The sequence below is a fragment of the Hordeum vulgare genome, chromosome 2H (assembly GCF_904849725.1).
Source record: "Hordeum vulgare subsp. vulgare chromosome 2H, MorexV3_pseudomolecules_assembly, whole genome shotgun sequence".
In the NCBI taxonomy this organism is placed as follows: domain Eukaryota; kingdom Viridiplantae; phylum Streptophyta; class Magnoliopsida; order Poales; family Poaceae; genus Hordeum; species Hordeum vulgare.
The window spans coordinates 654297765-654323414 of NC_058519.1; positions in this window are offsets into that span (position 1 = coordinate 654297765).

Below are 25650 nucleotides of genomic sequence, written 5' to 3' on the forward strand. Positions count from 1 at the left end.
CACTATATATAGGGGGGTGAGGGGCTGCGCCCCCTTGAGGGTTTCCCTCTCCTGGGGGGGGGGGGCGGCAGCCCTAGATGGGGCTGGTGCGGCGCCCAAGGGGGGGAGGAGGGGTGTGGCGCACCCCTGGTGGGCCTTAGGCCCACCTGGCTTAGGGTTTGCCCCCCCCCCCCCCTTTTCTCTCCCCCATGCATTGGGCTGAGTGGGGAGGCACACCAGCCCACCTAGGGGCTGGTTCCCTTCCCCACTTGGCCCACCTTACCTCCCGGGGTCGTTGCCCCCCTTCGATGGTCCAGGTGGTCCCGGTACGTTACCGGTGATGCCCGAAACACTTCCGGTGTCCGAAACCATCCGTCCTATATATCAATCTTTACCTCCGGACCATTCTAGAGCTCCTCATGACGTCCGGGATCTCATCTGGGACTCCGAACAACTTTCGGTAACCTCGTATAACAATTCCCTATAACCCTAGCGTCACCGAACCTTAAGTGTGTAGACCCTACGGGTTCGGGAGACAGGCAGACATGACCGAGACACCTCTCCAGCCAATAACCATCAGCGGGGTCTGGATACCCATGGTGGCTCCCACTTGCTCCACGATGATCTCATCGGATGAACCACAATGTCAAGGATTCAATTAATCCCGTATACGATTCCCTTTGTCTGTCGGTATAGAACTTGCCCGAGATTCGATCGTCGGTATACCTATACCTTGTTCAATCTCGTTACCGGTAAGTCTCTTTACTCGTTCCGTAGCACGTCATCGTGTGACTAACTCCTTAGTCACATTGAGCTCATGATGATGTTCTACCGAGTGGGCCCAGAGATACCTCTCCGTCACACGGAGTGACAAATCCCGATCTCGATTCGTACCAACCCAACAGACACTTTCGGAGGTACCCGTAGTGCACCTTTATAGTCACCCAATTACATTGTGACGTTTGATACACCCAAAGCACTCCTACGGTATCCGGGAGTTGCACAATCTCACGGTCGAAGGAAAAGATACTTGACATTAGAAAAGCTTTAGCATACGAACAATACGATCTAGTGCTATGCTTAGGATTGGGTCTTGTCCATCACATCATTCTCCCAATGATGTGATCCCGTTATCAATGACATCTAATGCCCATGATCAGGAAACCATGATCATCTATTGACTAATGAGCTAGCCAACTAGAGGCTTTCTAGGGACACATTGTGATCTATTTATTCACACATGTATTACTGTTTCCTGTTAATACAATTATAGCATGAACAATAGACGATTATCATGAACAAGGAAATATGATAATAACCATTTTATTATTGCCTCTAGGGCATATTTCAACAGTCTCCCACTTGCACTAGAGTTAGTAATCTAGTTACATTGTGATGTATCGAACACCCATAGCATTATGGTGTTGATCATGTTTTGCTCGTGGAAGAGGTTTAGTCAACGGGTCTGCAATATTCAGATCCGTGTGTACTTTACAAATATCTATCACTCCACTCTGGACATGGTCCTGGATGGAGTTGTAGTGGTGTTTGATGTGCTTCGTCTTCTGGTGAAACCTGGGCTCCTTGGCTATGGCAACGTCCCCAGTGTTATCACACAAGAGTGTCATTGGACCCGACGCGCTTGGAACCACTCCAAGGTCGGTGATGAGCTCCTTCATCCAAATTCCTTCATGAGCTGCTTCTGAAGCAACTATGTACTCCGCTTCACATGTAGATGCTGCCACGACTTCTTGCTTGCTGCTGCACCAGCTCACTGCCCCACCATTCAACACATATACGTATCCGGTCTGTGACTTAGAGTCATCCGGATCTGTGTCAAAGCTAGCGTCGACGTAACCCTTTACGACGAGCTCTTCGTCACCTCCATAAACGAGAAACATTTCCTTAGTCCTTTTCAGGTACTTAAGGATATTCTTGACCGCTGTCCAGTGTTCCATACCGGGATCACTTTGGTACCTCCCTACCAAGCTTATGGCAAGGTTTATATCAGGTCTGGTACACAGCATGGCATACATTAGAGAGCCCACGGCTGATGCGTAGGGGACATAACTCATCTTCTCTCTATCTGCTGCCATGGTCGGCGACTGAGTCTTACTCAATCTCACACCTTGCAAAACTGGCAAGAACCCTTTCTTTGAGTTTTCCATATCGAACTTCTTCAATATCTTGTCAAGGTATGTACTTTGCGGAAGACCTATGAGGCGTCTTGATCTATCTCTATAGATCTTGATGCCTAATATGTATGGAGCTTCTCCAAGGTCCTTCATTGAAAAACTTTTGTTCAAATAGGCCTTTATGCTCTCCAACATCTCTATATTATTCCCCATCAATAATATGTCATCCACATACGGTATGAGGAAAGCTACAGAGCTCCCACTCACTTTCTTGTACAGACAGGCTTCTCCGTAAACCTGTATGAACCCAAACGCTTTAATCACCTCATTAAAGCGAATGTTCCAACTCCGAGATGCTTGCACCAGCCCATAGATGGAGCGCTGGAGCTTGCACACTTTGTTAGCACCCTTAGGGTCGACAAAACCTTCTGGTTGCATCATATACAACTCTTCCTTAAGGTTCCCGTTCAGGAACGCTGTTTTGACGTCCATTTGCCAAATTTCATAATCATAAAAGGTGGCAATTGCTAACATGATTCGGACTGATTTCAGCTTCGCTATGGGAGAGGAAGTCTCTTCGTAGTCAACTCCTTGAATTTGTCGAAAACCCTTTGCGACAAGTCGAGCTTTGTAAACGGTTACATTACCGTTTGCATCAGTCTTCTTCTTGAAGATCCATTTATTTTCTATGGCTCGCCGGTCATCGGGCAAGTCCACCAAAGTCCATACTTTGTTCTCATACATGGATCCTATCTCGGATTTCATAGCCTCAAGCCATTTGTTGGAATCCGGGCCCGCCATCGCTTTTTCATAGTTCGAAGGTTCACCGTTGTCTAACAACATGATTTGCATCACAGGGTTGCCGTACCACTCTGGTGCGGAGCGTGCCCTTGTGGACCTTCGCGGTTCAGTAGTAACTTGATCCGAAGCTTCATGATCATCATCATTAACTTCCTCTTCAGTTGGTGTAGGCGCCACAAGAACAACTTCCCGCGCTGTGCTACTATCCTGTTCGAGAAGGGGTGTAATTACCTCATCAAGTTCTACCTTCCTCCCACTTACTTCTTTCGAGAGAAACTCTTTCTCTAGAAAGGATCCGTTCTTGGCAACAAAGGTTTTACCTTCGGATCTAAGATAGAAGGTATACCCAATAGTTTCCTTAGGGTATCCTATGAACACGCATTTCTCCGCTTTGGGTTCGAGCTTTTCTGGTTGAAGTTTCTTCACATAAGCATCGCAGCCCCAAACTTTAAGAAACGACAACTTAGGTTTCTTGCCAAACCATAGTTCATACGGTGTCGTCTCAACGGATTTAGACGGTGCCCTATTTAAAGTGAATGCTGCAGTTTCTAATGCGTATCCCCAAAATGATAGCGGTAGGTCGGTAAGAGACATCATAGATTGTACCATATCTAATAAAGTGCGATTATGACGTTCAGACACTCCGTTGCGTTGCGGTGTGCCAAGCGGCATCAGTTGTGAAACGATTCCACACTTCCTTAGGTGTGTGCCAAACTCGTGACTCAAATATTCCCCTCCACGATCAGATCGCAAACATTTAATTTTTCTATCACGTTGATTCTCAACCTCACTCTAAAATTCCTTGAATTTTTCAAACGTCTCAGATTTTTGCTTCATTAAGTAGATATACCCATACCTACTCAAATCATCGGTGAGAGTGAGAACATAACGATAGCCACCGCGAGCTTCAACGTTCATTGGACCACACACATCAGTATGTATTATTTCTAATAAGTCGGTTGCTCTCTCCATCATTCCTGAGAATGGAGTCTTAGTCATCTTGCCCATGAGGCACGGTTCGCATGTGTCAAATGATTCAAAGTCAAGAGACTCTAATAGTCCATCAGTATGGAGCTTCTTCATGCGCTTAACGCCGATATGACCAAGGCGGCAGTGCCACAAGTATGTGGGACTATCATTATCAACTTTACATCTTTTGGTACTCACACTTTGAATATGCGTAACATCACGATCGAGATTCATCAAGAATAAACCATTCACCAGCGGAGCATGACCATAAAACATATCACTCATATAAATAGAACAACCATTATTCTCTGACTTAAATGAGTAGCCGTCTCGCATTAAGAAAGACCCTGATACAATATTCATGCTCAAAGCTGGTACTAAATAACAATTATTAAGGTTTAAAACTAATTCCGACGGTAGATGTAGAGGTAGTGTGCCGACGGCGGTCACATCGACTTTGGAACCATTCCCCACGCGCATCGTCACCTCGTCCTTGGCCAGTCTCCGCTTATTCCGCAGTTCCTGCTTTGAGTTGCAAATGTGAGCAACAACACCGATATCAAATACCCAGGAGCTACTATGAGCGCTGGTAAGGTACACATCAATAACATGTATATCACATATACCTTTAACGTTGCCGGCCTTCTTGTCCGCTAAGTATTTGGGGCAGTTCCGCTTCCAGTGACCTTTTCCCTTGCAATAGAAGCACTCAGTCTCAGGCTTGGGTCCATTCTTTTTCTTCTTCCCGGCATCTGGCTTACCGGGCGCGGCAACAGCTTTGCCGTCTTTCTTGAAGTTCTTCTTACCCTTGCCTTTCTTGAAACTAGTGGTCTTGTTGACCATCAGCACTTGATGCTCTTTCTTGATTTCTACTTCTGCAGACTTGAGCATCGAGTACAACTCGGGAATGGTCTTTTCCATCCCTTGCATGTTGTAGTTAAGCACAAGCCTTTGTAGCTTGGTGGGAGAGACTGGAGGATTTTGTCGATTATAGCATCATCCGGAAGTTCGACTCCAAGTGAAGTCAGACGACCGTGTAACCCAGACATTTTGAGTATGTGCTCACTGACAGAACTGTTCTCCTCCATCTTACAGCTAAAGAACTTGTCGGAGACTTCATATCTCTCGACACGGGCATGAGCTTGAAAAACTAGCTTCAGCTCCTGGAACATCTCATATGCTCCGTGTTGCTCAAAACGCCTTTGGAGCCCCGTTTCTAAACTGTATAACATGCCACACCTAACTAGAGAGTAGTCATCACTCCGCGTTTGTCAGACGTTCAAAATTTCCTGGGTTGCTGCAGGAGCGAGAGGGTCACCTAGCGGCGCATCAAGGACATAAGCCTTTTTAGCTGCTTCAAGGATGAGCTTCAAGTTGCGAACCCAGTCCGCATAGTTGCTACCATCATCTTTGAGCTTGTTTTTCTCTAGGAATGCGTTGAAATTGAGGTTGACGTTGGCCATCTACAATATTTATAAAGACAACTTTTAGACTAAGTTCATGACAATTAAGTTCATTTAATCAAATTAAGTATGAACTCCCACTTAAATCGACATCCCTCTAGTCATCTAAGTGATACATGATCCATGTTGACTAACCCGTGTCCGATCATCACGTGAGACGGACTAGTCACCATGGTGAGCAACTTCATGCTGATCGTATTCAACCATATGACTCATGTTCGACCTTTCAGTCTCTTGTATTCGAGGTCATGTCTGTACATGCTAAGCTCGTCGAGTCAACCTAGGTGTTTTGCGTGTGTAAATCTGGCTTACAACTGTTGTATGCATACGTTAGAATCTATCACACCCGATCAAAACGTGGTGCTTCGAGACAACGAACCTTCGCAATGGTGCACACTTAGGGGAATATGTCCTCGAAATTTTAAGAGGGATCATCTTATTATGCTACCGTCGTTCTAAGCAATAAGATGTAAAACATGATAAACATCACAATGCAATCATATAGTGACATGATATGGCCATTATCATCTTTGCTCTTTCGATCTCCATCTTCAGGCATCGCATGATCATCATCATCACCGGCATGACACCATGATCTCCATCATCATGATCTCCATCATCGTGTCTCCGTGAAGTCGTCACGCCAACTACTACTATCACTACTACTATAGCTTGTTGGGTAACGTAGCATAAATTCAAAATTTTCCTACGCATATTCAGATCTTCTTATGGAGAGAGCAGCAATGAGAGAGGGGTAAGAGCATCTTCATACCTTTGAAGATCGCTAAGCGGAAGCGTTGCTAGAACGCGGTTGATGGAGTCGTACTCGCAGCGATTCCGATCTAGTGCCGAACTACGGCACCTCCGCGTTCAACACACGTGCAGCCCGGTGACGTCTCCCGCACCTTGATCCAGCAAGGAGGAGGGAGAGGTTGGGGAAGAACTCCAGCAGCACGACGGCGTGGTGTCGATGGAGAGACGAGGTCTCCCGGTAGGGCTTCGCCAAGCACCGGCAGAGAGGAGGAGGAAGAAGGGCAGGGCTGCGCCGAGAGAGAGGCAAAAGTCTGATCTCCAATGGCCAAAAGTGCCCACTATATATAGGGGGAGGGAGGGGCTGCGCCCCCTTGAGGGTTTACCTCTCCTGGGGGGCGGCAGCCCTAGATGGGGCTGGTGCGGCGCCCAAGGGGGGAGGAGGGGTGTGGCGCACCCCTGGTGGGCCTTAGCCCCACCTGGCTTAGGGTTTGCCCCCCCTTTTCTCTCCCCCACGCATTGGGCTGAGTGGGGAGGCACACCAGCCCACCTAGGGGCTGGTTCCCTTCCCCAGTTGGACCACCTTACCTCCCGGGGTCGTTGCCCCCCTTCGGTGGACCCCCGGGGCCACCTCCGGTGGTCCCGGTACGTTACCGGTGATGCCCGAAACACTTCCGGTCTCCGAAACCATCCGTCCTATATATCAATCTTTACCTCCGGACCATTCCGGAGCTCCTCATGACGTCCGGGATCTCATCTGGGACTCCGAACAACTTTCGGTAACCTCGTATAACAATTCCCTATAACCCTAGCGTCACCGAACCTTAAGTGTGTAGACCCTACGGGTTCGGGAGACAGGCAGACGTGACCGAGACACCTCTCCAGCCAATAACCATCAGCGGGGTCTGGATACCCATGGTGGCTCCCACTTGCTCCACGATGATCTCATCGGATGAACCACAATGTCAAGGATTCAATTAATCCCGTATACGATTCCCTTTGTCTGTCGGTATAGAACTTGCCCGAGATTCGATCGTCGGTATACCTATACCTTGTTCAATCTCGTTACCGGTAAGTGTCTTTACTCGTTCCGTAGCACGTAATCGTGTGACTAACTCCTTAGTCACATTGCGCTCATGATGATGTTCTACCGAGTGGGCCCAGAGATACCTCTCCGTCACACGGAGTGACAAATCCCGATCTCGATTCGTACCAACCCAACAGACACTTTCGGAGGTACCCGTAGTGCACCTTTATAGTCACCCAGTTACGTTGTGACGTTTGATACACCCAAAGCACTCCTACGGTATCCGGGAGTTGCACAATCTCACGGTCGAAGGAAAAGATACTTGACATTAGAAAAGCTTTAGCATACGAACAATACGATCTAGTGCTATGCTTAGGATTGGGTCTTGTCCATCACATCATTCTCCCAATGATGTGATCCCATTATCAATGACATCTAATGCCCATGATCAGGAAACCATGATCATCTATTGACTAACGAGCTAGCCAACTAGAGGCTTGCTAGGGACACATTGTGATCTATTTATTCACACATGTATTACTGTTTCCTGTTAATACAATTATAGCATGAACAATAGACGATTATCATGAACATGGAAATATGATAATAACCATTTTATTATTGCCTCTAGGGCATATTTCCAACATTCAGCTCCCCTGGACATGAGCCGGCCTAGCATTTTGGTGTGATCGTTTCCCTTCTAGACATGGTGCGCCTGCCATGTCGGGTCACACAACAAGTCAACTAGGGCCTCCCAACAATCGGCCTTCATCCAGAGTTCCCTAACCTAGTCATACACAATCGAATCATTTAGTAACAAGAGGCGGATGAATCAAAGTACTAGCAACCCATGTGGTCACTTACCATTGACAAGTATTCCTCTCGCTCCAAGTTGGTCCGACAAGCAGTCTTCCTCGTCATCTTAAGCCCCTTGTCATCGAGCGGTCGACACAGCATCACGGCTTTGTACTGCCGCGTGTGTTTGGTGTCGAAGAGTTCCAATATTTCTCTTGTTTTAATTCAATTGTTCTAAGAATGAACCGAAGTGTTTCTAGAGAAGGAATATAACGTGAGGTTGGGTTTGGTGGTAAAATGTCTCTTTTCGTAAATAACACTTTCACATAACACTATTAATTCCTTCTCATAAATGGGTCACTGAGGTTGGCTTCGGTTTGCTGGTATAGATTTGTAAATTCTTATAAAGCTAATGTGTTGGCCAGCAAAAATATGTTTTCCATTGGCCAACATACCATTTAAGACATTGCTAGCATCATTGGCATATTATCTCATTTGCTTGCTTGCGTGTGCAACCAAGCAACCTCGCAAGTCTCATACGACTATTGAGGCATCGAATTAGGAAACACTAGAACTCATACATTCGGAATTTTGTGACATAAATTGTATTTTGTCAAAAGGTGTAAAGTATATTTCATGAAAATGGTTGATGACTCTTTGCCCCCGTCGTTGTTGTTCTTGAAGCTTTTTGATCAATTGGATCCATCGTAAAAATTTCAAACCAGTGATGCACGTACAATCCGGCACAGTACAATGTTGATTGTACAACATTGTACTAGATTAAAAAGAGGAGAAAGTACATGTTGTTGCCATATCTAGATGGTCTAGTATATTCGTCATGGGTCGTTGCAAGTAGGAAGCGGATCATCCATGCACGAAGTGTAGATACGCCCCTTATGTAAGGTAACATACTAAGGATTAGAACATCCATGTTGGTACCCATCGAAGTTGTTGGTCTCGAGAAAAGCAATCCCCTTATTTGGATGATACCCCATAAAGTGTATTTTGTGAACTATATTTTATGTTTCTTCATCTTCATCTAATTCTTCAATCTCTTCTTCTTCCTTAGAATCATCGGTCTGACTTTCACCACTAGAGTCCAATCCATTGTCTTCTCTATCAACCAACACTACTGCTTGGTAGAAATATCATTGAGGATAGGAATGAGGTCACACTGACACTTTATCACTTACACTCATGCACTAGACACGGTTTGGATTCGTCGAAGTAGCACCCATGCTTGAAGTTGGGATCGATAGATGGTGGTGCACCATAGTCCATGCTCTGATTTCCCAAGATGCATTTTAGGCTTGCACACAATAATACATGGCAACTACTTCCGGGGCTCTGATTACTAGATACTTATTTTTATCCAATGAGAACTTATGCATATATATTGTCAAAAGCATTTTAATTACTATACAAAAAGGACAACATAAGTTAGATGAGTATAGTATTGATATGACCACTATTTGTGAACCTTATGACCAGATGTTTGGCAACCAAGAGTCCAAATAACAACATTTCCATTTTCCTATAGGTTGCAATTCTATTTTTTGCACAAAAATTCCAATATTTCTCTTGTTTTAATTCATTTGTTCTAAGCATGACCCAAAGTGGTTCGAGAGAAGGATTATAACATCAGGTTAGGTTTGGTGCTAAAATGTTTCGTTTCGTAAATAACACTTTCACATGACAATATTCCTTCTGGTAAATGGGTCGCTGAGGTTGGCTTGGGTTTGGTGGTATAGATTTGTACATTCTTCCCAAGATAATGTGTTGACTGGCAAAAATATGTTTTCCATTGACCAATATACCATTTAATACATTGATGGCATGTGCGTGCAAGCAAGCAACATCGCAAGTCTCACACGATTGCCGAGGAATCGAATTAGGCACCAGTAGAACTCATACATTCGAATTATGTTACATGAATTGTATTTTGTCAAAAGTGGAAAACGATATGTCATGAATATGATTTATGACTCTTTGCCCCCATCGTAGCAGTTGTGCAAGCTTTTGAATCTGTTGGATCAACTTCAAACTAGTTGACGCATGTACAATCCTGCATTGTGCAATGTTGATTGTACATGATTAAAAAAGTACGAAGTACATGTTGTTTCCATATCAATATCATCTAGTTTATTCTTCATGGGTCATTCCAAGTAGGAAGCATATAATCCATGCACGGAGTGTAGATGAGCGCCTTACGTAAGTTAACATAATGATAATTAGAACATCCCTACTTGTACCCATCGAAGTTGTTGGTTTCCAAAAAAGCATACTCCTTATTTGGATGGTACCCCACAAAGTTTATTTTGTGAAATATAATATATGTTTCTTCATCTTCATATTATTCTTCAATCTCTTCTTTTTCATTAGAATAATTGGCCTGACTTTCACCAGTAGATTCAAATCCATTATCTTTTCAATCAACCAACCCTACTGCTTGGGCGAAATATCGCTAAGGATAGGGAATGAGATGACACTGACACTTATCACCTACTCATGAACTAGACACGGTTTTGATTCCTCAAAGTAGCACCCACGCTTGAAGTTGGGATCATAGATGGTGGTGTACCATAGTCCATGCTCGGATTTCCCAAGATGCATTTTAGGCTTGTAGACAATAATACATGGCAACTACTTTGAGGGCTCTGACTACTAGATACTTATTCTTCTCCAATGAAAACATATGCATATATATTGTCAAAAGCCTTTTAGTTACTATACAAAAAGAACAACATAAGTTCGACGATTATAGTAATGATATGACCACTGTGTACCTTATGACCACACGTTTGGCAACCAAGAGTCCAAATATCAACAATTCCATTTTTCTATAGGTTGTGATTCTACCTTTTGCACATAAATTCCAATATTTCTCTTGTTTTTAATCCATTTATTCTAAGCATGAACTAAAGTGGTTCTAGAGAATGGTTATAATGCGAAGTTGGGTTTGGTGGTAAAATGTCTCTTTTTGTAAATAACACTTTCACCTAACACTATTAACTACTTATAAATGGGTCACTAAGGTTGCCTTGGGTTTGGTGGTATAGATTTGTAAATTCTTATAAAGCTAATGTGTTGGCCAGCAAAAATATGTTTTCCATTGGCCAACATACCATTTAAGACATTGCTGGCATCCATGGCATATTATCTCATTTGTTTGCTTGTGTCTGCAACAAAGCACCCTCGCAAGTTTCATATGACTGTTGATGCATCGAATTAGGAAACACTAGAACTCATACATTCAGAATTTTGTGACATGAGTTGTATTTTGTCAAAAGGTGGATAGGATATTTCATGAATATGATTGATGACTCTTTGCCCCCATCATTGCTGTTCTTGAAACTTTTTGATCAATCGGATCCGTTGTAAAAAAAATAAACCAACCGATGCACGTGCAATCCTACAGAGTGCAATGTTGAATGTGCTGGATTAAAAAGAGGAGAAAGTACATGTTGTTGCCATATCAAGATGATCTAGTATATTCGTCATGGGTCATTGCAAGTAGGAAGCATACCATCCATGCACCAAGTGTAGATGAGCACCTTATGTAAGGTAACATATTAAGGATTAGAACATCCCGGCTGGTACCCATCGAAGTTGTTGGTCTCCATAAAAGCAATCCTCTTATTTGGATGATACCCCATAAAGTGCATTTTGTGAAGTATAATATATGATTCTTCATCTTCATCTAATTCTTCAACCTCTTCTTCTTCCTTAGAATCATCGGTCTGACTTTCACCACTAGTGTCCAATCCATTGTCTTCTCTATCAGCCAACCCTACTACTTGGCAAAAATATTGTTGAGGATAGGGAATGAGGCCACAGTGACACTTTATCACTTACTCATGAACTAGACACAGTTTGGATTCTTCGAAGCAGCTCCCACGATTGAAGTTGGGATCGATAGATGGTGGTGCACCATAGTCCATGATCTGATTTCCCAAGATGCATTTTAGGCTTGCACAGAATAATGCATGGCAACTACTTCCGGGGGCTCTGATTACTAGATACTTATTCTTCTCCAATGAAAACTTATGCATATATGTTGTCAAAAGCATTTTAGTTACTATACAAAAAGGACAACATAAGTTAGGTGATTATAGTATTGATATCACGACTATTTGTGTACCTTATGACCACATGTTTGACAACCAAGAGTCCAAATAACAACATTTCCATTTTCCTATAGGTTGCAATTCTATTTTTTGCACATAAATTCCAATATTTCTCTTGTTTTTATTCATTTGTTCTAAGCATGACCCAAAGTGTTTCTAGAGAAGGATAAGATTATGGACGTGATGACTATATACACATGATCATTGTCGTGAATATCACATAACTATCTGTTTTTCAGTCAATTGCCCAACAGTGATTTGTTTACCCACCGTATGCTATTTTTCATGAGAGATGCCATTAGGGAAAGCTATGGCCCCAGGTCTATTCACAACATATTGATAAAACCTTCAATACCTAGCTGCCATTTACTTGTTTTTATTTTATCTTGCTATCTACAATTATCTACACACCTCACTCGCTTGCAAATAATGAGAACAAGGGGATTGACAACCCTCTTGCCCGTGTTGGGTGCAAGTTGTTTCTTCTTTTGTGTCCATCCACTGAAGACAGTTCTGGTTAATATTCCCATTGGTTTGATAAACCTTGGTTTCATAACTGGGGGAAATACTTACCAAATTGTGCCGCGATAACCCGTTCCTCTTCATGGAAAATCCAACGCAGATCACAGGTATCGGCGATGAAGATGGGAAGTTGTGTGATCCTTCTATTAGTTCTATAACCTTGGTTCTCACTTAGGTAAATACTTATATATACTATGCTTCATCCCCTCTTCTTCGGTGTAAAACCCAATGCAGATCACAAGTATTAGCCAACATACCACTTAACACATTAATGGCATCCTTGGCATATTATCTCATTTGCTTGTTTGTGTGTACAAGCAAGAAACCATGCAAGTCTCATACAACTGCTAAGGCTTTGAATTAGGCACCACTAGAACTCATACATTCGGAATTTTGTGACATGAATTGTATCTTCTCAAAAGGTGGGAAAGGATATTTCATTAATATGATTGATGTCACTTTTCCCCCTTCCTTGCTCTTGTTGACGCTTTTTGATCTATCGGATCTGCCATAATAATTTCAAACCAGTTGATGCACGTACAAACAATATCGATTGTACTGGATTAAAAAGAACATAAAGTACATTTGTTACCATATCAAGATCATCTAGTCTATTCTTCATGGATCATTCCAAGTAGGAAGAAGATCATCCATGCATGGAGTGTAGATGAGCGCCTTATGTAAGGTAACATACTGAGGATTGGAATATCCCTGTAGGTACCCATCGAAATTTGGTCTCCAAAAACGCAAATCCCTTATTTGGATGGTACCCCATAAAGTGTACTTTGTGAAATAAAATATATGTTTATTCATCCGTGTGAATTTCACCACTAGAGTCCAATCCATTATCTTCTCTCTCAACCAAACCTACTTCTTGAAATAAATATCGTCGAGGATACGAAATGAGGTCACACTGACGCTTTATCACCTACTCAAGCGCTAGCCACAGTTTGGATTCCACAAAGTAGCACCCTCCCTTGAAGTTGGGATCCATAGATGGTGGTGCAGCATACTCCATGCTCTGATTTCCCAAGATGCATTTTATGTCACAAACAATAATGTATGACAACTTCTGGGATTCTTATGACTAGATAATTCTTCTTATCCAATGAAAAGTTATGCATATATATTTTCAAAAACCTTTTAATGACTATACAAAAAGAACAACATAAATTAGATGATTGTAGTATTGATACGAACAATATTTATGTACCTTATGACCACTTGTTTGGCAACAAAGAGTCCAAATATAACCATTTCCATTTTCCTATTGGTTGCAATTCTATTTTTTGCACATAAATTCCAATATCTATCTTGTTTTAATTCAATTCTTCTAAGCATGAACTGAAGTGCTTCTAGAGAAGGATTACAACATGAGGTTGGATTTTGTGGTAAAATGTCTCTTTTCGTAAATTACACTTTCCCATAACACTATTATTTCCTTTTTATAAATGGGTCACTGATGTTGGCTTGGGTTTGGTGGTATAGATTTGTAAATTGTTCTCAAGCTAATATACTGGCATGCAAAAATATGTTTTTGATTGGCCAGCATACCATTTAAGACATCGATGGCATCCTTGGAATATAATCTCATTTGCTTGCTTGTGTGTGCAAGCAAGCAACCTCACAAGTCTCATACGACTCTTGAGGCATCAAGTTAGTCACCACTAGAACTCATACATTCGGAATTTTGTGACATGAGTTGTATTTTCTCAAAAGGTCGTAAAGGATATTTCGTGAATATGATTGATAACTCTTTCCCCCATCGCTGTTGTTGCTAAAGCTTTTTAATCTCTCGGATCCACCATAACAATTTCAAACCAATTTATGCATGTACAATCCAATGTTGGTTGTACTGGATTAAAAAGAGGACAAATTACATGTTGTTCCCATATGAATATCATTTAGTCTATTCTTCACCTGTCATTCCAAGTAGGAAGAAGATCATCCATGCACGGAGTGTACATGAGCGCTTTATGTAAGGTAACATAGTGAGGATTAGAGCATCCTCGCGGGTACACAACGGAGTTGTTGGTGTCCAAAAAGAAAATCCCTTATTTGGATGGTACCCCTTTATATTTATTTTGTGAAATGTAATATATGTTTCTTCATCTTCATCTAATTCTTCAATCTCTTCTTCTACCTTAGAATCATCGGTCTGACTTTCACCTCTAGAGTCCAATCCATTGTCTTCTCTATCAACCAACCCTACTGCTTGAAATAAATATCGTTTAGGATACGAAATGAGGTCACGTTGACACTTTATAACCTACGCATGCACTGGACACGGTTTGGATTCCTCAAAGTAGCTCCCTCCCTTGAAATTGGGATCGATAGATGGTGGTGCAACATACTCCATGCTCTGATTTCCTAAGATGCATTTCACACTCGCAGGGAATAATATATGACAACTACTTCCGGGGTTCTGATGACTAGATAATTCTTCTTCTCCAATGAAACAGTATGCATACATATTCTAAAAAGACTTTTAATGGCTATCCAAAAGGAACAACATTAATTAGATGATTGTAGTATTGATATGAACACTATTTTTGAACCTTATGGCCACAGGTTTGACAACATACAGTCCAAATATCAACGTTTCCATTTTCCTACAGGTTGCAATTCTATTTTTTCACATAAATTACAATCTTTCTCTTGTTTTAATACCTTTTTTCTAAGCATGAACTGAAGCAATTCTAGTGAACGATAATGATGCGAGGTTGGTTTTGGTGGCAAAATGTCTATTTTCGTAAATAACACTTTCACATGACACTGTTCCATCTTGTAAATTGGCCACTAAGGTTGGTTTGGGCTTGGTGGTATAGATTTATAGATTCTTCTCAAGCTAATGTGTTGTCCAGCAAAAATATGTTTTCCATTGGCCAACATACCACTTAATTCATTGATGGCATCCTTGGCAATTATCCAATTCGCTTGCTTGTGTGTGCCAGCAAGGAACCTCACAAGTCTCATACGACTGCTGAGGCATAGACTTTTGCACGACTAAAACTCATACATTGAGATTTTTTTACAGGAAATATATTTTGTAAATAGGTGTAAAAGGATATTTCATGATTATGATTGATGACTCTTTGCCCATGTCATAATTCTTGGAGAAGCTTTTTTATTTGTCGGATCGGTCGTTATAATTTCAAACCACATTACTAGGAAAAAGCCTAGTAGTAGCGCTGTATAAACACCTAGTAGTAGCGTGGTTGCCCGCGCTACTAGGGCACTACAACTAACTTGTACTAGTAGCACATGCCACCCCGTGCTACTACTATGTGTGTTAGTAATAGCGTGGGTACCACCCGCGCTACTACTAATTATCTGTAGCACGTGTATGTGACCCGCGCTACTACTATGAATTTCAAAAAAAATTCTCAATCCCGTGTGTGTTGTCAGTGGTGGTAATAATTTGATCCAGTGATGACAGCGGTCATCGGAGGGCAGCAGCAGACCAGATCGAGGGGCGGTTGCAGGAGAGGGCCGGATCCAAGGCAGAGAAAGGTGATGGTGTGGAGCTCATCTTCGCGACCAAGGTAAATAGCTCCTGGTCGTCCATGGCGACGACCTGCACTGGCATGAGCATGGGAGGGTGATTTAAAGAAGAGGGAGAGAGAGAAAGAGAAACAAGGGGGAGAGAGATAAAGAGAAATGAGGGAAAGGGGAAGGAGATGGAAGGAGCAACAGTGTTGGTCGTCAGGGTGAGGTGCTCCGGCATGGTGGCATGGAGACGCAGGGGAAGACCAGCGAGCTCCTGGATGTCAGCGACGCGAGGAGGCGGATTCTTTTGGCGCCATGGAGGAGGAGGCAAGCATGGGCGGGAGCCTCGTGGAATAGCATTTGGAGAGAGAGGGGGTGACGGGAGAGAGGAGGCATTTGGGAGGGGATGGGGATTTCAGGGCTCTTAAAAAACTATGTACATAGTAGTAGCGTGGAATTTATACCCCGCACTACTACTACGGCCTGTTCCGGGGGCCACGATGGAGACCACTTAGTAGTATCTGGGTTATACCCCGCGCTACTACTATCAACTTAGTAGTAGCGCGGGATTTATACCCCACTCTACTACCGCGACATGTCCCGGGGGGCATGATGGACAACACTTAGTAGTAGAGCGGGTTTCTACCATGCACTAATACTATCAATTTAATAGTACCACGTGATTTATACCCCCACGCTACTACTAATTAGCAGCAGCGCAGCCCATATACCCTCGCTAATGCTAATACTCTACCTATAGAGTTTTCCCTAGTAGTGCCAGCTGATGCAAGTACAAGCTTGTAGAGTGCAATGCTGACTGCAATGGATTAAAAAGGAGAGAAAGTACATGTTGTTAACATACAAGGATCATCTAGTGCATTTCATCATGTGTCATTCCAAGCACGAAGCATATCATCCATGCATGGAGTGTAGATGAGCGCCTTATGTAAGGTACCATGCTAAGGATTAGAACATCCTGCGGGTACCCATCAAAGTGTTGGGTCTCCAGAAAAGCAATCCCCTTATTTGTATGGTACCCCATAAAGTGTATTTTATGCAATATAATATATGTTTCTTCATCTTTATCTAATTATTTCATCTCTTCTTCTTCCTTAGAATCGTCGGTTTGACTCTCACTACTTGAGTCCAATCCATACTATTCTCTACCAACCAACCCTACTGATTGGAAGAAATGTTGTTGAAGAGAGGGAATGAGGTCACACTGACACTTTATCACCTACACGTACACTAGACACGGTTTTGATTCCGCAATGTAGCACCCATGCTTGAAGTTGGGATCGATAGATGGCGGTGCAACATACTCCATGCTCTAATTCCCAAGATGCATTTCATGCTTAGAGACAATAATACATATCAACTACTTCCGGGGTTCTGATTACTAGATAATTATTCTTCTCCAATGAAAACTTATGCATATGTGTTACCAAAAGCCTTTTAATGACCATACAAAAACAACAACATTAATTAGACGATTGCAGTGTTGATATGACCACTATTTGCGTACCTTATGACCATATGTTTAGCAACCAACAGGCCAAATATAAACATTTCTATTTTCCTATTGGTTGCAGTTCTATTCTTTGCACATAAATTCCAATCTTCCTCTTGTTTTAATTACTTTTTTCTAAGAGTTAACCGAAGCGGTTCTAGAGAAGGATTATAATGTGAGGTTGGGATTGGTGGTAGAATGTCTCGTTTCGTAAATAGCACTTTCACACGACACTATTCCTACTTGTAAATTGGTCACTAAGGTTGGGTATGGTTTGGTGGTATAGATTTGTAAATTCCTATCAAGCTAATGTGTTGACCAACAAAAATATGTTCCATTGTGAAACACACCATTTAACCCATTCATGGCATCCTTGGCGTATTGTATCATTTGGTTACTTGTGTGTGCAAGCAAGCAACCTCGAAATTCTCATACGAGTGTTGAGGCATCGAATTTTGCACCACTAGAACTCATACATTTGGAGTTTCGTGACATGGGTTGTATTTTTTCAAAAGGTGGAAAAAGATATTTCATGACTATTATTGATGACTCTTTGCCCCCAACGTGTTGTTGTTGAAGCTTTTTTCTCTCTCAGATCCGTTCTAACAATTTCAAACCAGTTGATGCACGTATAATCCTGTAAAGTGCAATGTTGATTGAACTGGATTAAAAAGAGGACAAAGTACATATTGTTCCTATATTCAGATCATCTAGTCTATTCATCATGCGTCATTCCAAGTAGGAAGCACATCATCCATGCATGGAGTGTAGATAAGAGCCTTATTTGAGGTAACATACTCAGGATTAGTACATCCCTACGGGTACCCAACAAAGTTGTTGATCTCCAAAAAAATCCTTATTTGGATGATACCCCCATAAAGTGTATTTTGTGACATATAATATATGTTTATTCATCTTCATCTAATTCCTCAATCTCTTCTTCTTCCTTAGAATCATTAGTCAGACTTTGACCACTAGAGTCCAATCCATTTTCTTCTCTATCAACCAACCCTACTGCTTGGAATAAATATCGATGAGGATAGGTAATGAGGTCACACTGACATTTTATCACTTACTCATGCACTAGACGCGGTTTGGATTCCTCAAAGTAGCACCCATGCTTGAAGTTGTGATCGATAGATGGTCGTGCAGCAAACTCCATGCTCTCATTTCCCAAGTTGCATTTCGGGCTCGTAGACAATTATATATGACAACTACTTGCGGGGTTCTAATGACTAGATAATAATTCTTCTCCAATGAAAACTTATGCATATATATTGTCAAAGGCCTTTTAGTCAAATACAATACAAAAAGAACAACATTAATTAGATGATTATAGTATTGATATGATTGTGTACCTTACGACCACATGTTTGGCAACCAACAGTCTAAATATCAACATTTCCATTTTCCTATAGGTTACAATTGTATTTTTTTCACATAAATTCTAAGATTTGTCTTTTTTTAACTCCTTTATTCTAAGGAAGAACCAAAGCGGTTCTAAACAAGGATTATGACGCGAGGTTGGGTTTGGTGGTAAAATGTGTATTTTCGTAAATAACACTTTCACATGACACTATTCCCTCTTGTAAATTGGTCATTGAGGTTGGGTTGGTTTTGGTGGCATTGATTTTTAAATTCTTCTCAATCTGATGTGCTGACCAGAGAAAATATTTTTTTTTCATTGGCCAACATACCATTTAAGACATTGATGTCATCCTTGCATATTATCTCATTTGCTTGCTTGTGTGTGTGCAAGCAAGGAACCTCACAAGTCTCATACTACTATTGTGGCATCGAATTTCAAACCACTAAAACTCACACATTCGGATTTTCTGACATGAATTTTATTTTGCCAAAAGGTGGAAAACGATATTTCATTACTATGATTAATGACTCATTTCCCACATCGTTGTTGTCGTACATGTTTTTTTATCCATCGACTCTTGAAGGTGGAAAACATTTCATTACTATAAAACTCAATCATCGTTGTTGTTATACTATGATTGATGACTCATTGCCCACATCGTTGTCGTAACAATTTCAAACCATCTAATGCATGTACATTCTTGTAGAGTGCAATGTGGATTGTAATTAATTGAAAAGAGCACAAAGTACATGTTTATACATAGATCATCTAATCTGTTCATCATGGGCCATTCCAAGTAGGACACAGATCATCCTTGCACGGAGTGTAGGTGAGCGCCTTCTGTAAGGTAACATACTGAGGATTAGAACATACTTGTGGGTACCTGATGACCCACAAGTGTAGGGGATCTATCGTAGTCCTTTAGATAAGTAAGAGTGTCGAACCCAACGAGGAGCAGAAGGATCTCACAAGTGGTTTTCAGCAAGGTATTCTCTACAAGCACTGAAATTATCGGTAACAGAAAGTTGTGTGGTAAGATGATTCGCAGAAAGTAGCAAGTAGAAAAAGTAACAAAGGTGCAGCAAAGTGGCCCAATCCCTTTTGTAGCAAGGGACAAGCCTGGACAAAGTCGTATAGGAGGTAAAGCGCTCCCGAGGACACATGGGAATTTTTGTCAAGCTAGTTTTCATCATGTTCATATGATTCGCGTTTGCTACTTTGATAGTTTGATATGTGGGTGGACCGGCGCTTGGGTATTGCCCTTACTTGGACAAGCATCCCACTTATGATTAACCCCTCTCGCAAGCATCCACAACTATGAAAGAAGAATTAAGACAAAGTCTAACCATAGCATTAAACTAATGGATCCAAATCAGCCCCTTACGAGGCAACACATAAACTAGGGTTTAAGCTTCTGTCACTCTAGCAACCCATCATCTACTTACTACTTCCCAATGCTTTTCTCTAGGCCCAAATAATGGTGAAGTGTTATGTAGTCGACGTTCACATAACACCACAAGAGGGGAGACAACATACAACACATCAAAATATCGAACGAATACCAAATTCACATGACTACTTATAGCATGACTTATCCCATGTCCTCAGGAACAAAAGTGACTACTCACAAAGCATAATAATATTCATGGCCATAGAGGTATTGAATAGCATCAAGGATATGAACATATAATCTTTCACCGAGTAATCCAACTAGCATCAACTACAAAGAGTAATTAACACTACTAGCAACCTTACAAGTACCAATCGGAGTCGCGAGATGGAGATTGGTTACAAGAGATGAACTAGGGTTTGGAGATGAGATGGTGCTGATGAAGATGTTGATGGTGACAAGTCCCCTCCGATGAGAGGAGTGTTGGTGATGACGATGGCGACAATTTCCCCCTCCGGGAGGGAAGTTTCCCCGGCAGGACGACCCTGTCGGAGCTCTAAATTGGTTCTGCTCAAGTTCCGCCTTGTGGCGGCGGCGATTCCTCCCGAAAGCCTCCTCTTGATTTTTTCTGGAACGAAACCCTCCTTATAACAAAAGAGGGGGGCCAGAGGGCCAACAGGGAGCCCACAAGCCCCCTAGGCACGGCCAAGGGGGTAGGCCGCGCCTAGCAGGCTTGTGGCCTCCTGCTGGCTCCCCTCTGGTACTTCTTCGGCCCAGTATTTTTTATAAATTCCAAAATAAATCCTCGTTGATTTTCACTGCTTTTGGAGTTGCGCAGAATATGTATCTCAAACTTCCTCCTTTTTCAGGCCAGAATTCCAGCTGCCGACATTCTCCCTCTTCATGTAAACCTTGCAAAATAAAAGAGAAAAGGCATAAGTATTGTACCATGAAGTGTAATAACAGCCCATAAAGCGATAAATAACAACATGAAAGCATGATGCAAAATGGACGTATCAGTACCCATCGAAGTTGTTGGTCTTGAAAAAAGAAATCCCCTTATTTGGATGCATGGTACCCCATAAAGATTATTTTGTGAAATATAATATATGTTTCTTCATATTCATCTAATTCCTCAATCCCTTATTCTTCCTTAGAATTATCCCTGTGACTTTCACCACTAGAGTCCAATCCATTGTCTTCTATATCAACCAACCCTACTGCTCGGAATAAATATCGTTGAGGATAGGAAATGAGGTCACACACACACTTTATCAAGTACTCATGCACTAGACAAGGTTTAGATTCCTCAAAGTAGCACCCACACTTGGAGCCGGGGTCGATAGATGGTGGTGCAACATACTCCATGCTTTGATTTCCCAATATGCATTTCAGGCTCCCACACAATAATACATGACAACTACTTTCGGGGTCTTGATGACTAGATAATTCTTCTTCTCCAATGAAAACACATGCACATATATTGCAAAAGCCTTTTAAAGACAATACAAACACAACAACATTAATTAGATGATTGTAGTATTGATATGGCCACTACTTGTGTACCTTACAACCACATGTTTGGCAACCAACAGTCCAAATATCAACATTTCCATTTTCCTACAGCTTACTATTATATTTTTTGCACATAAATTCTAAGCTTTGTCTTGTTTTAACTTCTTTGTGCTAAGCATGAACCGAAGAGGTTCTAGACAAGGATTATGACGCGTGGTTGGGTTTGGTGGTAAAATGTGTCTTTTCGTAAATAAAACTTTCACGTGACACTATTCCCTCTTGTAAATTGGTCATTGAAGTTGGATTGGGCTTGCTAGTATAGATTTGTAAATTCTTCTCAAGCTGATGTGCTGACCAGAAAAAATATGTTTTCCATTGGCCAACATACCATTTAAGACACTGATGTCATCCTTGCATATTATATCATTTGCTTGCTTGTGTGTGCAAGCAAGCAACCTCACAAGTCTAATACTACTATTGAGGCATCAAATTTCGCACCACTAGAACTCATACATTCAGATTTTTTGACATGAATTTTATTTTGCCAAAATGTGGAAAACGATAATTCATGACTATGATTGACGACTCATTGCCCACGTCATTGTTGTTATACAAGCTTTTTTATCCATCAAATCCGTCGTAACAATTTCAAACCATCTAATGCATGTACATTCTTGTAGAGTGCAATGTGGATTGTAATTGATTAAAAAGAGGACAAAGTACATGTTTATACATTGATCATCTAGTTTGTTCATCATGGGTCATTCTAAGTAGGACACAGATCATCCATGCATGGAGTGTAGATGAGCGCCTTCTATAAGGTAACATACTAAGGATTAGAACATCTGTGTGGGTACCAATCAAAGTTGTTGGTCTTGAAAAAAGTAATCACCTTATTTAAATGGTACCCCATGAAGATTATTTTGTGAAATATAATATATGATTATTCTTCTTCATCTAATTCTTCAATCGCTTATGCTTCCATAGAATTATCGGTCTGACTTTCATCACTAGAGTACAATCCATTGTCTTCTCTATGAGCCAACCCTAATGCTTGGAATAAATATCGTTGAGGATAGGAAATGAGGTCACACTGACACTTTAGCAACTACTCATGCACTAGACAGGGTTTGGATTCCTCAAAGTAGCACCCACACTTGGAGTCGGGGTTGATACATGGTAGTGCAACATACTCCATGCTCTCATTTCCCAAGATTTATTTTAGGCTCGCAGACAATAATATATGACAACTACTTCTAGGGTCCTCATGACTAGATAATTCTTCTTCTCCAATATATACTGTAAAAAGCCTTTTATTGACTATACAAAAAGGACAAAAATAATTAGATGATTGTAGTATTTATATAACCACTATTGCGTACCTTATGACCACATGTTTGGCAACCAAGAGTCCAAATATAAACATTTCTCTTTTCCTATAGGTTGCAATTCTAGTTTTTGCATATAAATTCCAATCTTTCTTTTGTTTTAATTCATTTGTTATAAGCATGAAATGAAGTGGTACTAGAGAAGAACTATAACGTGAGGCTGGGTTTGGTGGTAAAATGTCTCTATTTGTAAATAATAGTTTGAGATGACACTATTTCTTCTTGTAAATGGGCCATTGAGGCCGGCTTGGGTTTGGTGGTATAGATTTGTAAATTCTTCTCAAGCTAATGTGCTGAACAGAAAAATTATGTTTTCCATTAGCCAACATACAATTTAAAACATTGATGTCATCATTGGCATATTATCTCATTTGCTTGCTTGCGTGTGCAAGAACACAAACCTGAGGCATCGAATTAGGCACCACTAAAACTCATACATTCAGAACTTTTTGATATGAAATTTAGTTTTTCAAACGTTGGGAAAGGTTATTTCATGAATATGATTGATGACACTTTGCCCCAATCGTTGCTGTTGTTGAAGCTTTTTGATATGTCGGATCTGCCAGAACAATTTCAAACATGTTGATGGAAGTACAATCTTGCACACTCCAGTGTTGGTTGTACTGGATTAAAAAGAGGAGAAATAACATGGTGTTCCCATACCAAGATCATCTAGTCTATTTCTTATGGGTCATTTAAAGTAGGAATCACATCATCTATGCACAGAATTTATATGAGCTCCTTATGTAAGGTAGAATAGCAGGGATTAGAACATCCGGAGGGTACCCACCAAAGTTGCTGGTCTCCAACAAAGTAATCTCCTTATTTGGATGGTACCCCGTAAAGTTTGTTTTATTAAATATAACATGTGTTTCTTCATCTTCATCTAATTCTTCAATCTCTTCTTATTCCTAAGAATCATCGATCTCACTTTGACCACTAGAGTCCATCCATTGTCTTCTCTATCAACCAGCACTACTACTTGGAATAAATATCGTTGAGGATAGGGAATGAGGTCGCACTGACACTTTATAACCTAATCATGCACTAGACAGGGTTTGGATTCCTCAAAGTAGCACCCACGCTTGAAGTTGGGATCGGTAGATGGTGGTGCAACATACTTCCACTAGTAGAAAAAGGGGCTTCCGTCCCAGCTCAATTTACACATTAGTCCCGGTTCCATTACGAACCGGGACTAATGTTAGCATTAGTCCCGGTTCGAACGGCAAGGCGCCGGTCGGTCATTAGTCCCGGCTCAAAAGGGACCTTTAGTCCCGGTTCGTGTCTCGAACCGGGACTAAAGGGTTTGGAGGCTTTAGTCCTGGTTCGTGTCTTGAACCGGGACTAAAGGGTAGACCTTTAGTCCCGGTTCGAGACACGAACCGGGACTAAAGGGTTTTCTATTTTTATTTTTTCCTGTTTTTAAATTTTATTTCTGTTTGTAGTTTCTGTTTTAAATTGCTTATATCTTTTAGCATATTTAATTTTTTTTGAGTGATTCTTTTTGCATTAGATTCAAAATTTTGTCTAGTTTCTGTTTGTGCAATTAGTTTTTAAATTTGAATGGTTTAAATTTGAATTTGTTCAAATTTGCTTCAAACCCAAATTGTGAATAACTTGAGTTTACAAATAGTTTTTAATTTAATTCTTTTTTCTCCTAGTCATTTGTTAGATTGTTATCACAGTAAGATTTATTTGGTTATTTTTAGAATAATTTAAATTTGGATTTTAATTAAAACAATATTGTTTTGCTTATATAGTTGTTTTAGTCATTTAATTGTTGTTTTATTATTATTTTTAGTTAGTACTTTCTGTAGATTTTAACATGTTATAGTATGGTGCATATTGAATGCATAAAAAGTCTAGAATTAAAATCATTTTAATAAAATGCCTTTGTAGCAGATGGGTTTCGTCTGAAACCTTGATACTTCGAAGGATGATCCAGTTTGTACACGAAGTGCATCCAGTTTTTATCGTAACTCTCTCAACTTTTTAGCACATGCCATGTGGGTGAAACTATGATACCATGCCAACTTTCAACCTTTTCAGAGTTCATTTGTAGTGCTTTTGAATTTCCGGGTCAATTAGCTCAAAAAAGTAAGTAAATGCATGAAAAATACCAAATGAAGTCAGAAAATATTGAAATTTTATGATGTGGCTTTAAATGGTGTATTTTAAACACACAAAAAGTATGGAGTTCAAATAAGTTCAAAAAAATGAAATCCCTTTGCAATAGATGAGTTTTCGCTCGAAACCCTGATACTTCGAAAGAGATTGTTCATTTTGTACACGAGGTGCATCCAGTTTTTGAGGTAACCCTCTCAACTTTTTAGCACATGCTATGTGGGAGAAATGATGATACGATGCCAAGTTTCAACCTTTTCAGAGTTCATTTGTCAGGCTTTTCAATTTCAAGGCCAT